General features: G+C 44.2%; 1 protein-coding gene across 1 annotated transcript in view; it reads right to left on the bottom strand.

Annotated features, from left to right (window-relative positions):
- Nucleotides 1–10,564, bottom strand: part of LOC129812947 (BTB/POZ domain-containing protein 7-like) — a 49,895-nt gene extending 39,331 nt beyond the window's left edge. Inside the window, exon 1 of the mRNA XM_055864957.1 lies at nucleotides 10,189–10,564. The gene's annotated coding sequence lies outside the window, so the exon portion shown is untranslated. The remainder of the gene's footprint in view (nucleotides 1–10,188) is intronic.
- Between the last annotated feature and the right edge of the window lie 3,363 nt (nucleotides 10,565–13,927).

Raw genomic sequence — 13,927 nt, 5'->3', positions numbered from 1 at the left:
TTGCACAGGGCGGTGTTCAGACCCAGGGCCTCAAGCTTAATGATGAGCTTGGAGGGTACTATGGTGTTGAATGCTAAGCTATACTCAATGAACAGCATTATTACATAGGTATTCCTCTTGTCCAGATGGGATAGGTTAGTTCAGTTACTTTTGCTTTCTTGGGTACAGGAACAATGGTGGACATATTGAAGCAAGTGGGGACAGCAGACTGGGATAGGGAGATATTGAATATGTCAGTAAACACTCCAGCCTGCTGGTCTGCGCATGCTCTGAGGACGCGGCAAGGGATGCCGTCTGGGCCGGCAGCCTTGCGAGGGTTAACACACTTTAATGTCTTACTCACATTGGCCAGGGAGAAGAAGAGCCCACAGTCCTTGGTAGCGGGCTGCGCCGGTGGCACTGTGTTATCCTCAAAGCGTGCGAAGAAGGTGTTTAGCTTGTCCGGAAGCAAGACGTCAGTGTCCGTGAAGTGGCTGGTTTTCACTTTGTAGTCCCTGCCACATACGCCTCGTGTCTGGGAGATCTCTGGGTCCAATTTATATCCTCCTAAAATTTCAGCTCTCCGAAAACCCTCCAGTTCAACCTTTATCAGATCATTAACAGTGGCTGTCATCTGACGCCACAGTACAGCTCACACGTGCGCACAGCCATGAATTTGCATAAGGTAGACAGTAACAATTGGGATAACTTGACCTACTAAGTGTTCTATAGCTAAAGCAGAGGCCAAATGCCGATTTGACTACTGTTTATGCAATGCCCCAGATAGTCCAGAGTTGCAGATTGGTCTAGTTCTTCAATTGGTTACTCTGCCATTTAGTTCAACATTCCAAAAGGCACTGCGCATTGAGATTTTCTCATTGAATCAGTGTTCTTCACACACACATGCATAAACACTCCACACGCTTGGATGTGTCAAAGACATATGTGTGCTGGTGACCTCACCTGACCCATACAGAATTTGCACTGAAATAAAATGAGGATTAAATCACTTCATATATTCCTCTTTTAAAAGAGCTTCAAAATCTCTTTAGGACCAATCAACATGCCATTGACACAAAGAAAGAAAGCGGATGACAAACACCAGAAGTAGAAAAATACATACATTCACTGCATTGTAAGGTACCAAGTAGCACATTTTATCCTCATTAAAAAGTGTCAAAGACAAGGTTCTCTTTCAGCACCTTATCAAATTTATGCTAGGTTTTATTATTTTCCCTGTCATCAATAAAACTATTCTAGAAGCCGGTCATCAGGCTGCTGATTATCTCGCACACCTGTCACCATCGTCTCGCACACCTGTCACCATCGTCTCACGCACCTGTCACCATCGTCTCACGCACCTGTCACCATCGTCTCACGCACCTGCGCCTCATGACACTCACCTGGACTCCATCACCTCCTTGATTATCTTCCCTATATCTGTCACTCCCCTTGGTTATTGACTCTGTTTTCATGTCGGTGAGGAGTTGTTTGTGTTTCGTGTTCATTGTTTATTTTATTTATTAAAACACTCACTCCTTGAACTTGCTTCCCGACTCTCAACGCACTCGTTACAAAAACACCAAAGCCTTGAATTGATACTATAACAGTTCACTCATTCATAAGGCTATAGCCTTTAGCGCTCCATAACCCACAGGGATTTTCTCTTCATTTACTTACAATGAAGATGTAGAAGAAGGCTATTGATTTCTAAGATCTTCTTTAATCATTTAAGGTGCCCTACCAGTTCATTGCTCGAACATCCAATTAGCATTATCTTAGAGCAAAGCTGTCCCAAGTTATCGTCAAAAGAGTCAGGACGTGTGGCTCCCTGAGCTGGAAATGGAGGTTTGGGACACCAAACCTCAGAAGAGAAACTCTGTACTGGTCTTCTACCAACACATCTCAGCTGATTGTTGACTAGGAGAGTGCTGGGGGAATAACACGTAGGCTCTCTCTGCGTCATTCTCGTTGAGAGCTTTGCTTTACTACTGTGCTAACTAATGAGCCGGACTCTAACTTCACAGCATCATCTCAGGCAGGATGGCAGACAGTCCAAATCCCCACTCCCCAGGCCAGCTGCGGAGCATGTACTAAAACAGCTGGTTCACCATCAGTAGATCAGCTGTCTGCTCCGGGAGAATGAGCAAGTGGTTTCACCATTGACACTTCTGCTGAGTTCAGACTTGACACACACCTGTGGTGTGTTTACGGACATATTCAATCGCTCCCTATCCCAGTCTGTTGTCCTCACATGCTTCAAGACAGCTACCATTGTTCCTGTACCCAAGAAGGCATAGATAACTGAACTAAATGACTACTGCCCCGTAGTACTCACTTCTGTCATCATGAAGCGCTTCGAGAGACTAGTCAAGGATCATATCACCTCCACTTTACCGGCCACACTAGACCCACTTCAGTTTGCATACCGACCCAACAGGTCCACAGACAACCCAATCGCCATCACACTGCACTATCCCATCTGGACAAAAGGAATACCTATGTAAGAATGCTGTTCATTGACTACAGCTCAGCATTCAACACCGTAGTACCCTCCAAGGTCATCATCAAGCTGGAGGCCCTGGGTCTCAACCCCGCCCTGTGCAATTGGGTCCTGGACTTTCTGACGGTAGGAAACAACATCACCACTTCGCTGACCCTCAACACAGGGGCCCCACAAGGGTGCGTGCTCAGCCCCCTCCTGTACTTCCTGTTCACCCACGGCTGCGTTGCCATGCACGCCTCCAACTCAATCATCAAGTTTGCAGACGACACAACAGTAGTGGGCTTGATTACCAACAACGACGAGGTGAGGGCCCTCAGAGTGTGGTGTCAGGAAAACAACCTCTCACTCAACGTCAACAAAACAAAGGAGATGATCGTGGACTTCAGGAAACAGCAGAGGGCGCACCCCCCTATCCACATCGAAGGGACAGCAGTGGAGAAGGTGGAAAGTTTTAAGTTCCTTGGTGTACACATCACAGACAAACTGAAATGGTCCACTCACACAGACAGTGTGGTGAAGACGGCGTAACAGCGCTGAGGCTGAAGAAATTTGGCTTGTCACCCAAAACCCTGACAAACTTTTACAGATGCACAATAGAGAGCATCCTGTCGGGCTGTATCCCAGCCTGGTATGGCAACTGCACCGCCCTCAACCGCAAGGCTCTCCAGACGGTGGTGCGGTCTGCACAACACTTCACCAGTGGCAAACAACCTGCCCTCCATGACACCTACAGCACCCGATGTCACAGGAAGGTCAAAAAGATCATCAAGGACAAGAACCACCCGAGCCACTGCCTGTTCACACTGCAACCATCCAGAAGGCGAGGGCAGTACAGGTGCATCAAAGCTGGGACCGAGAGACGGAAAAACAGCTTCTACTTCAAGGCCATCAGACTGCTAAATAGCTATCACCAACTCAGAGAGGCTGCTGCCTACATTGAGACCCAATCACTGGCCATCTTAATAAATGGATCACTAGTCACTTTATACAATTCACTCTAAATAATGGCACTTAATAATGTTTACATATCTTACATTACTCATATCACATGTATGTACTGTATTTTATACCATCTATTTTATTTATTTCACCTTTATTTAACCAGGTAGGCAAATTGAGAACACGTTCTCATTTACAATTGCGACCTGGCCAAGATAAAGCAAAGCAGTTCGACACATACAACAACACATGGTTACACATGGAGTAGAACAAACATACAGTCAATAATACAGTGAAAAATAAGTCTATATACAATGTGAGCAAGTGAGGTGAGATAAGGGAGGTGAAGGCAAACAAAATATATATAAAAATAAATAAAAATATAAAAAGGCCATGGTGGCGAAGTAAATACAATATAGCAAGTAAAAAAAACACTGGAATGGTTGGTTTGCAGTGGAAGAAAGTGCAAAGTAGAGATAGAAATAATGGGGTGCAAAGGAGCAAAAATAAATAAATGAATACAGTAGGTAAAGAGGTAGTTGTTTGGGGAGCTGGAATGTAGCGCGCCGGGCTATGCACGCGCACTGGAGACACCGCGCGCTCCACCGCATAACACGGTGCCTGACCAGTACGACGCTCGCCACGGTAAGCACGGGGAGTTGGCTCAGGTCTCCAACCTGACTCAGCCACACTCCCCGTGTGCCCCCCCCCCCCCCCCCCCCCCAAAAAAACTTGGGGGAGTGGCCTCCCGGTCTTTCGTGCCAGCCATGACCCTGTGTAATCCTGGGCCCTTTTAATCGCTAACTTTTTTGATGAATTTAAGCAAAATTCTTAACTTCCAATGGAAAATTTCCCGGGAAAATTACGGAAATTTACTGGAAAGTTTCCGAGCCTTTGCAACCCTAGACCTGACATTCTACTAGCTTCTACTTTTAAAAATCCACCTTTCCAGAAACAAGTCTCTCACCGTTGCCGCTTGCTATAGACCACCCTCTGCCCCCAGCTGTGCCCTGGACACCATATGTGAATTGATTTCCCCCCCATCTATCTTCAGAGCTCGTGATGCTAGGTGATCTAAACCGGGACAAGCTTAACACCCCGGCCATCCTACAATCTAAGCTTGATGCCCTCAATCTCACACAAATTATCAATGAACCCACCAGGTACAACCCCAAACACGGGCACCCTCGTAGATATCATCCTAACCAACTTGCCCTCCAAATACACCTCTGCTGTTTTCAACCAAGATCTCAGCAATCACTGCCTCATTGCCTGCATCTGTAATGGGTCCACGGTCAAACGACCACCCCTCATCACTGTCAAACGCTCCCTAAAACACTTCAGCGAGCAGGCCTTTCTAATCGACCTGGCCCGGTGTCCTGGAAGGATATTGACCCCATCCCGTCAGTAGAGGATGCCTGGGTATTCTTTAAAAGTGCTTTCCTCACCATCTTAAATAAGCATGCCCCGTTCAAAAAAAATAGAACCAGGAACAGATATAGCCCTTGGTTCTCTCCAGACCTGACTGCCCTTGACCAGCACAAAAACATCCATTGGCGTTCAGCATTAGCATCGAATAGCCCCCGTGATATGCAACTTTTCAGGGAAGTTAGGAACCAATATACACAGGCAGTTAGGAAAGCAAAGGCTAGCTTTTTCAAGCAGAAATTTGCATCCTGTAGCACAAACTCAAAAAAGTTCTAAGACACTGTAAAGTTCATGGAGAATAAGAGCACCTCCTCCCAGCTGCCCACTGCACTGAGGCTAGGAAACACTGTCAATTAGCATTTTTCTACGGCTGGCCATGCTTTCCACCTGGCTACCCCTACCCCGATCAACAGCCCTCCACTCCCCACAGCAACTCGCCCAAGACTCCCCATTTCTACTTCACCCAAATCCAGATAGCTGATGTTCTGAAAGAGCTGCAAAATCTGGACACCTACAAATCAGCCGGGCTAGACAATCTGGACCCTCTCTTTCTAAAATTATCTGTCAAAATTGTTGCAACCCCTATCACTAGCCTGTTCAACCTCTCTTTCGTATCGTCTGAGATTCCCAAAGATTGGAAAGCTGCCGCGGTCATCTCCCTCTTCAAAGGGGGAGAAACTCTAGACCCAAACTGCTACAGACCTATATCTATACTACCCTGCCTTTCTAAGGTCTTCAAAAGCCAAGTTAACAAACAGATTACCGACCATTTCGAATCCCACCGTACCTTCTCCGCTATGCAATCTGGTTTCAGAGCTGCTGGTGATTCTCTGATTCACCTCTACGCAGACGACATCATTCTGTATACTTCTGGCCCTTCTTTGGACACTGTGTTAACTAACCTCCAGACGAGCTTCAATGCCATACAACTCTCCTTCCGTGGCCTCCAACTGCTCTTAAATGCAAGTTAAACTAAATGCATGCTCTTAACCGATCGCTGCCCGCACCTGCCCGCCCGTCCAACATCACAACTCTGGACGGTTCTGACTTAGACTATGTGGACAACTACAAATACCTAGGTGTCTGGATAGACTGTAAACTCTCCTTCCAGAATCACATTAACTTCTTATGGCTGGGGGAGCTATTTTCACATTCGGATGAAAAGCGTTCCCAGAGTAAACTGCCTGCTACTCAGGCCCAGAAGCTAAGATATGCAAATTATTAGTAGATTTAGATAGAAAACACTCTGAAGTTTCTAAAACTGTTTGAATGATGTCTGTGAGTATAACAGAACTCATATGGCAGGCAAAAACCTGAGAAAAAATTCAACCAGGAAGTGGGAAATCTGAGGTTTGTAGGTTTTCAAGTCTTTGCCTATCCAAGATAGTGTACATTTGGTACGATTGCACTTCCTAAGGCTTCCACTAGATGTCAACAGTCTTTAGAACCTTGTTTCAGGCTTCTACTGTGAAGAGGGGGGCAAATAAGAGCTGTTTGACTAAGGGTTGGAACATTATTGAAGATTTATGATAAAAACATACTAAAGATTGATTCTATACATTGTTTGACATGTTTCTACGAACTGTAATGGAACTGTTTGACTTTGTCTGGACCTAGTGCTCGCGCCTTGTGAATTTGGATTTTTGAACTAAACGCGCGAACAAAAAGGAGGTATTTGGACATAAATTATGGACTTTATCGAACAAAACAAACATCTATTGTGGAGCTGGGATTCCTGGGAGTGCATTCCGATGGAGATCATCAAAGGTGTGTGAATATTTATAATGCTATTTCTGACTTCTGTTGACTCCACAACATGGCGGGTATCTGTATGGCTTGTTTTGGTCTCTGAGCGCTGTACTCACATTATTCCATGATGTGCTTTCGCTGTAAAGCGTTTTTGAAATCTGACACAGCGGTTGCATTAAGGAGAAGTATATCTTTAAACATCTCCAATCCAAAATGAAATCTAGAATCAGCTTCTTATTTCGCAACAAAGCATCCTTCCCTCATGCTGCCAAACATACCCTCGTAAAACTGACCATTCTACCGATCCTCGACTTCGAGGATGTCATTTACAAAATATCCTCCAACACTCTACTCAACAAATTGGATGCAGTCTATCACAGTGCCATCCGTTTTGTCACCAAAGCCCCATATACTACCCACCACTGCAACCTGTACGCTCTCGTTGGCTGGCCCTCGCTTCATACTCGTCACCAAACCCACTGGCTCCAGGTCATCTACAAGTCTTTGCTAGGTAAAGCCCCGCCTTATCTCAGCTCACTGGTCACCATAGCAGCACCCACCCGTAGCACGCGTTCCAGAAGGTATATCTCACTGGTCACCCCCAAAGCCAATTCTTCCTTTGGCCGCCTTTCCTTCCAGTTCTCTGCTGCCAATGACTGGAACGAACTGCAAAAATCACTGACGCTGGAGACTCCTATCTCCCTCACTAGCTTTAAGCACCAGCTGTCAGAGCAGCTCACAGATCACTGCACCTGTACACAGCCCATCTGTAAATAGCCCATCCAACTACCTCATCCCCATACTGTATTTATTTATCTTGCTCCTTCGCACCCCAGTATCTCTACTTGCACTGTAATATATATACACTGCTCAAAAAAATAAAGGGAACACTTAAACAACACAATGTAACTCCAAGTCAATCACACTTCTATGAAATCAAACTGTCCACTTAGGAAGCAACACTGATTGACAATAAATTTCACATGCTGTTGTGCAAATGGAATAGACAACAGGTGGAAATTATAGGCAATTAGCAAGACACCCCCAATAAAGGAGTGGTTCTGCAGGTGGTGACCACAGACCACTTCTCAGTTCCTATGCTTCCTGGCTGATGTTTAGGTCACTTTTGAATGCTGGCGGTGCTTTCACTCTAGTGGTAGCATGAGACGGAGTCTACAACCCACACAAGTGGCTCAGGTAGTGCAGCTCATCCAGGATGGCACATCAATGCGAGCTGTGGCAAGAAGGTTTGCTGTGTCTGTCAGCGTAGTGTCCAGAGCATGGAGGCGCTACCAGGAGACAGGCCAGTACATCAGGAGACGTGGAGGAGGCCGTAGGAGGGCAACAACCCAGCAGCAGGACCGCTACCTCCGCCTTTGTGCAAGAAGGAGCAGGAGGAGCACTGCCAGAGCCCTGCAAAATGACCTCCAGCAGGCCACAAATGTGCATGTGTCTGGTCAAACGGTCAGAAACAGACTCCATGAGGGTGGTATGAGGGCCCGACGTCCACAGGTGGGGGTTGTGCTTACAGCCCAACACCGTGCAGGACGTTTGGCATTTGCCAGAGAACACCAAGATTGGCAAATTCGCCACTGGCGCCCTGTGCTCTTCACAGATGAAAGCAGGTTCACACTGAGCACATGTGACAGACGTGACAATCTGGAGACGCCGTGGAGAACGTTCTGCTGCCTGCAATATCCTCCAGCATGACCGGTTTGGCGGTGGGTCAGTCATGGTGTGGGGTGGCATTTCTTTGGGGGGCCGCACAGCCCTCCATGGGCTCGCCAGAGGTAGCCTGACTGCCATTAGGTACCGAGATGAGATCCTCAGACCCCTTGTGAGACCATATGCTGGTGCGGTTGGTCCTAGGTTCCTCCTAATGCAAGACAATGCTAGACCTCATGTGGCTGGAGTGTGTCAGCAGTTCCTGCAAGAGGAAGGCATTGATGCTATGGACTGGCCCGCCCGTTCCCCAGACCTGAATCCAATTGAGCACATCTGGGACATCATGTCTCGCTCCATCCACTAACGCCACATTGCACCACAGACTGTCCAGGAGTTGGCGGATGCTTTAGTCCAGGTCTGGGAGGAGATCCCTCAGGAGACCATCCGCCACCTCATCAGGAGCACGCCCAGGCGTTGTAGGGAGGTCATACAGGCACGTGGAGGCCACACACACTACTGAGCCTCATTTTGACTTGTTTTAAGGACATTGCATCAAAGTTGGATCAGCCTGTAGTACTCCAAATCCAGACCTCCATGGGTTGATAAATTTGATTTCCATTGATAATTTTTGTGTGATTTTGTTGTCAGCACATTCAACTATGTAAAGAAAAAAGTATTTAATAAGAATAGTTCATTCATTCAGATCTAAAATGTGTTATTTTCGTGTTCCCTTTATTTTTTTGAGCAGTGTATATATTCTGCACATCTACCATTCCAGTGTTTAATTGCTATATTGTAATTACTTTGCCACCATGGCTTATTTATTGCCTTACCTCCCTTATCCTACATCATTTGCACATACTGTATATAGACTTTTTCTACTGTATTATTGACTGTATGTTTGTTTATTCCATGTGTAACTCTGTGTTGTTGTATGTGTTGAACTTCTTTGCTTTATCTTGGCCAGGTCGCAGTTGCAAATGAGAACTTGTTCTCAACTAGCCTACCTGGTTAAATAAAGGTGAAATAAATAAAATAAAAAAATAAAAATTCTAATCAGATGCCTGTGTGAGCCATTCTGACGCAACTCAATGGCATACTGGTGGATTTCACACTCCATAGGGTCCTCTTATACACTAAACATCCTAAAGCAGACAAGTAAACACTCTGCTACCTGAGATCAGCCCAAAAACTACATTCAAGTTGCCATAGAATGAAAGAGGTTATTCAAATGGCGTTACTGTTGGAGTCAAATGTAAGTTTAATACATTGATCTGCCAACGTGATTTTTTTTATTTTTTATGTTTGACGTTGACAAAATTGGGACATCACTCATTGCAAAGCCGCATCCGTCACTTCAACAGTAAAGAGGCGATGTATAGGCTAGCAATAAATAACAACAATGTTTCACTTTTTATTGAATAATAGTAGAGGCCTTTATTTTTATTTTTTTGTATGTACAATTTAACAAGAGGTGTTGTAGTTAGGGGAATAGCATACGGATTAGACCGTTCTGTGTCGCTGCAACTTTGCCGACAAAACGGCTACATAACAAGCCAGAAGAATGCAGTTGAAAGGCTTTGTTAGTAAACTATCGTAATCCATTAGCCATACCACGGAGCTATTGTTGCCTTGCTGACAGCAGTTCGATTATTCCTGCTAAAACCTTCGCATGCCCATTCCTCGTGTGGAATAGGTTCGGTTGAATCGGAAATTAATCACAGTAAAGGTGGCCATTAAAACAAACAAGTTCAGTGCAAAAACGCTAAGAAACATTTCGGTAGCCTGTTAGCCACGTTCATAACCCTGTAATTACATGTCAGTTGCTACGTCCGCTTTGACTAGTGCGCGGAGACTTGACAACTTTGGTAAATGTTCATTAATAATATAGGTCGTTGATTGAATAGTTTGAGATGTCATACCTTGAGCAGACTTCAATATGCTCGAGCCTTCCTTTCCTTCTCTTCTTACAGAAATTATTCTTCCTTTCAAGTTGATTCCCGACTCAAGTTATGATAATTCCTTTTAGAAAAAAAAATGTCAACGGCACAAATCCCCTTTGTAACACCAAGCATCACGCATAGATCGACGCCATATCCAACGAGAGAATGCAGTATGTGCCTTACGATCCACTTTGCCTCGACTTCTCAACAAATTGCATGTTTTTTAGCGAGAAAACAAACTCAAGACGCGACCCTTTGCTTGGATTTGTTTTCCTGAAGAAAAAAAACATCCTTGCGCGGCGCTTGGTTGGGTGGGTGGTATGGCCTATCCGGAGGCAGTTTGCTGACTGGTTCAAATCTGTAATGAGTCGGGAATTGTCAGCTTGCGAGCGCCGTCTAGCTGTATGTGCGAGCAATATAGGTAGGTCATATAATAGGCCTCCAGTACTCATGAAATATTTAAAGTGCAGTTTATGAGTATTTAAAAGCCACAGTCTGGAAAATTGTAAACAATCAAAGAGTGGGTTACCAACATGTTAACAATGGAGCAAATGCATGCAATGACAGCTACACATGCACTTTCACTGGATTTCTCTGTTATAGGCCTATTTGTAAACAGGGAATTACATTCCATGAGAGCAACAATGAGCTACCATGAAGACCACACAGTGTGCATAAATACACCTGCATCTTCTCTAGGGATTTCAGATTCTTTACCGACTGACACCTGTGCAGTTGCGGTGTGAAGATTGTAGATCAGAACCTTTTAAACAATCAAACAAGCCTAAATAATTCAATAATATGCTATATACATAATACATTATTTACTTGTGTGTTTTGTCTTATGTGTTTTCTTACAAAATAAGTGGCTAGGCCACAATGATAGTTGATTGCACTTAATGGTCTTCAGTGTGGAATTTACAATCATCACTGAAGTACCACTGTCCTCCAACTGAGGGCAACCGGTTACATAAAATTTATCCTGTCCATGGATTCTGACTTCTCCAGAGAAAGAGTATTCGGCTTCTGTAACTATTTTCAAAATGATACTTATTTTATAAAGGAAAATGTGCATTCTTCCCGATTGCTTAAGTTCATTTCTTATCAAAAAAGCCTAGGTGATTATTCAAATATGACATTTTTACAATGATTATCATGTGGTTGGCACAGGCCATCAGTTCCTAAATCCATTCTCTTCTGCACTCTTCTATTCACGCTGACATCCTATAACATTTCCTGAATGACAATATGAATGTGCATTTAGAGCAATACAATCTGGTCAAATGTGTTGTTATGGATGTCACATGTCTGAGTTTGTCTGCACAAACTGTATTGTAGCACATGCCCTGAGAATAGCGCTTTCTAACTTGAGTGCATCATATCTAGACCTTTAGATAAGTATGTTTACAGTAACCAGGCTGTATGTTTACTCTTTACGAGTCTCATAATGACGAACATACGTTTCAGCAATACCTACAACCTCCTGGTTCCGAGCGACCTATGACACATGACACAGCTTGCTGTTATTTTTGTTGTGTTGACCTTATGTCTTCCCATGTAATCTGATTATACATTACAAATGTGATATGGTCATTCTGCACTAGCTAAATATTAATGTAGAACTCATCAACTGTGAACCATTGCCATAGTGGGCTGCAGTCAGTGTTTATTTTCTCAAGGTATCAGGCAAGCGGGCTTCATTTTAAGGTGAAACATTTCGATACCATTTTTCAATACCATTTGATTGCAATTAAACCAAATTAAGCCTGGTGTAGGAACCAAAGCTTCCCATGTCTCTGTCTAACCTATGTATATATATAAAAGGTAATCTTATTACCAAAAAAACATTGTTTTGGAAGTGTCTCTTTTGGCATTTATTTCGTTATGTCAATGTTAAGAATTTATTTAGATCTTTTGCATTCTTTTTTTGTCTGCAAATATTTTGTTGTCTGCAAATATTTTAAAGTGCATGGTACACTATATTACCATCCACTGTCAGAATTGTAGGGTCAGGCAGATTTAGGCAAAGCTCAAAGCTCATACTATTTTAATTAAAAGAAAGCTAACTTTTACAAGTTGTTGCCCACTGAACTCCTAAAATTACAACAACATCACACAAGAAACTACAACATAACAACAAAGTTTCGGTCTCAGGCAGCCATCTGTAACATATCACTTCACATTCTCTAATGTGGTGAATTCAAGTGAGGTGGGTTTTCCAGCAGAGAGAGAAATATGTTTTATTTATTTGTTATTTATAAGTTAGTAGAGCCAAGCTTTCCCCTCGGAAAAGAGATATGATGACTGAGATGTGAGACAGAGCCCAATGTTGGTCCAGCTGTCCGCTCTGCTCTCCTCAGGGACATCCACAGGGTTTTTAACGGATCATTTATGGGTGTTGCTATGAAGTCTACAGTGCCAGGGGAGGATGCTATGGAGGCAGGGGGATGGGGATTGCGCTAGGGAGACAACGATATATTATCATCAGAGCCAAGGTTCATGAGCCTCTGGGGGGAAGGTCAATTGGTCCGCCCAGCTGTAAACCTACAGCTTGAGGGGAAGTTGGTTTCTATGAGAGAAAGAGAGAGAGTGAGAGAGAGGGAGAGACAGAGCGAGAGAGCGAGAGATGGCTTTACACAAAGCATAAAAACCTGAACAAGGTAATTACAGTGTAATTACACTGTAACGTAGCCTAGCAGTTAGCGCGTTGGGCCAGTAACCGAAAGGTTTCTAGTTCGAATCGCCAAGCCGACAAGGTGAAAAATCTATAGATGTGCCCTTGAGCAAGTCACTTAACCCTAATTGCTTTAGGGTCACCAATGATAATGGCAGACCCTGACCATGACCCCACTCGCAGAGGGTGTCTCAGTGAGAATTGGGATATGCAAAAAACATATTTCCAATTTACACATATTATATTATTAATACACGCTTGTACATGTGTGAAATAGGACAAATATAAGCACCCATCAAATTACACTGAACAAATATATAAACGCAACATGTAAAGTGTTGGTCCCATGTTTCATGTGTCTCGCAACACAATGCCACAGATGTCTAAAGTTTGAGGGAGCGTGCAATTGGCATGATGACTGCAGGAATGTCCACCAGAGCTGTTGGAAGCGAATGTAATGTAAATTTCTCTAGCATAAGCTGCCTCCAACGTAATTTTAGAGAATTTGGTAGTATGTCCAACCCGCCTCACAACCGCAGACCATGTGTGTAGCGTCGTTTGAGCGAGCGGTTTGCTGATGTTGTCACGCCCTGACCTTAGAGATCCTTTTTATGTCTCTATTTTTGTTGGTCAGGGCGTGAGTTGGGGTGGGCGTTCTATGTTTTGTTCTATGTTGTCCTTTTCTATGTGTTTGGCCTGGTATATGGTTCCCAATCAGAGGCAGCTGTCAAACGTTGTCTCTGATTGAGAACCATACTTAGGTAGCCTGTTCCCACCTGTGTTTGTGGGTAGTTGTTTCCTGTTTTGTGTTTCTTCACCTTACAGGACTGTTTCGTGTCGTTCACTCTCTTTGTTGTTTTTTGTCATTCAGTGTTCAGTTTATTTGATTCAATTTACTATGACCACTTACCACGCTGCGTGTTGGTCCGATGATTCCTATTCCTCATCATCAGACGAAGAGGAGGAGCGTTACAGATGTCAACATTGTGAGCAAAGTGCCCCATTGTGGCGGTGGGGTTATGGTATGGGCAGGCATGAACTACA

Source organism: Salvelinus fontinalis, chromosome 16 (genome assembly GCF_029448725.1).
Source record: "Salvelinus fontinalis isolate EN_2023a chromosome 16, ASM2944872v1, whole genome shotgun sequence".
Lineage (NCBI taxonomy): Eukaryota > Metazoa > Chordata > Actinopteri > Salmoniformes > Salmonidae > Salvelinus > Salvelinus fontinalis.
This window is presented reverse-complemented; position numbering and strand designations above follow the sequence as displayed.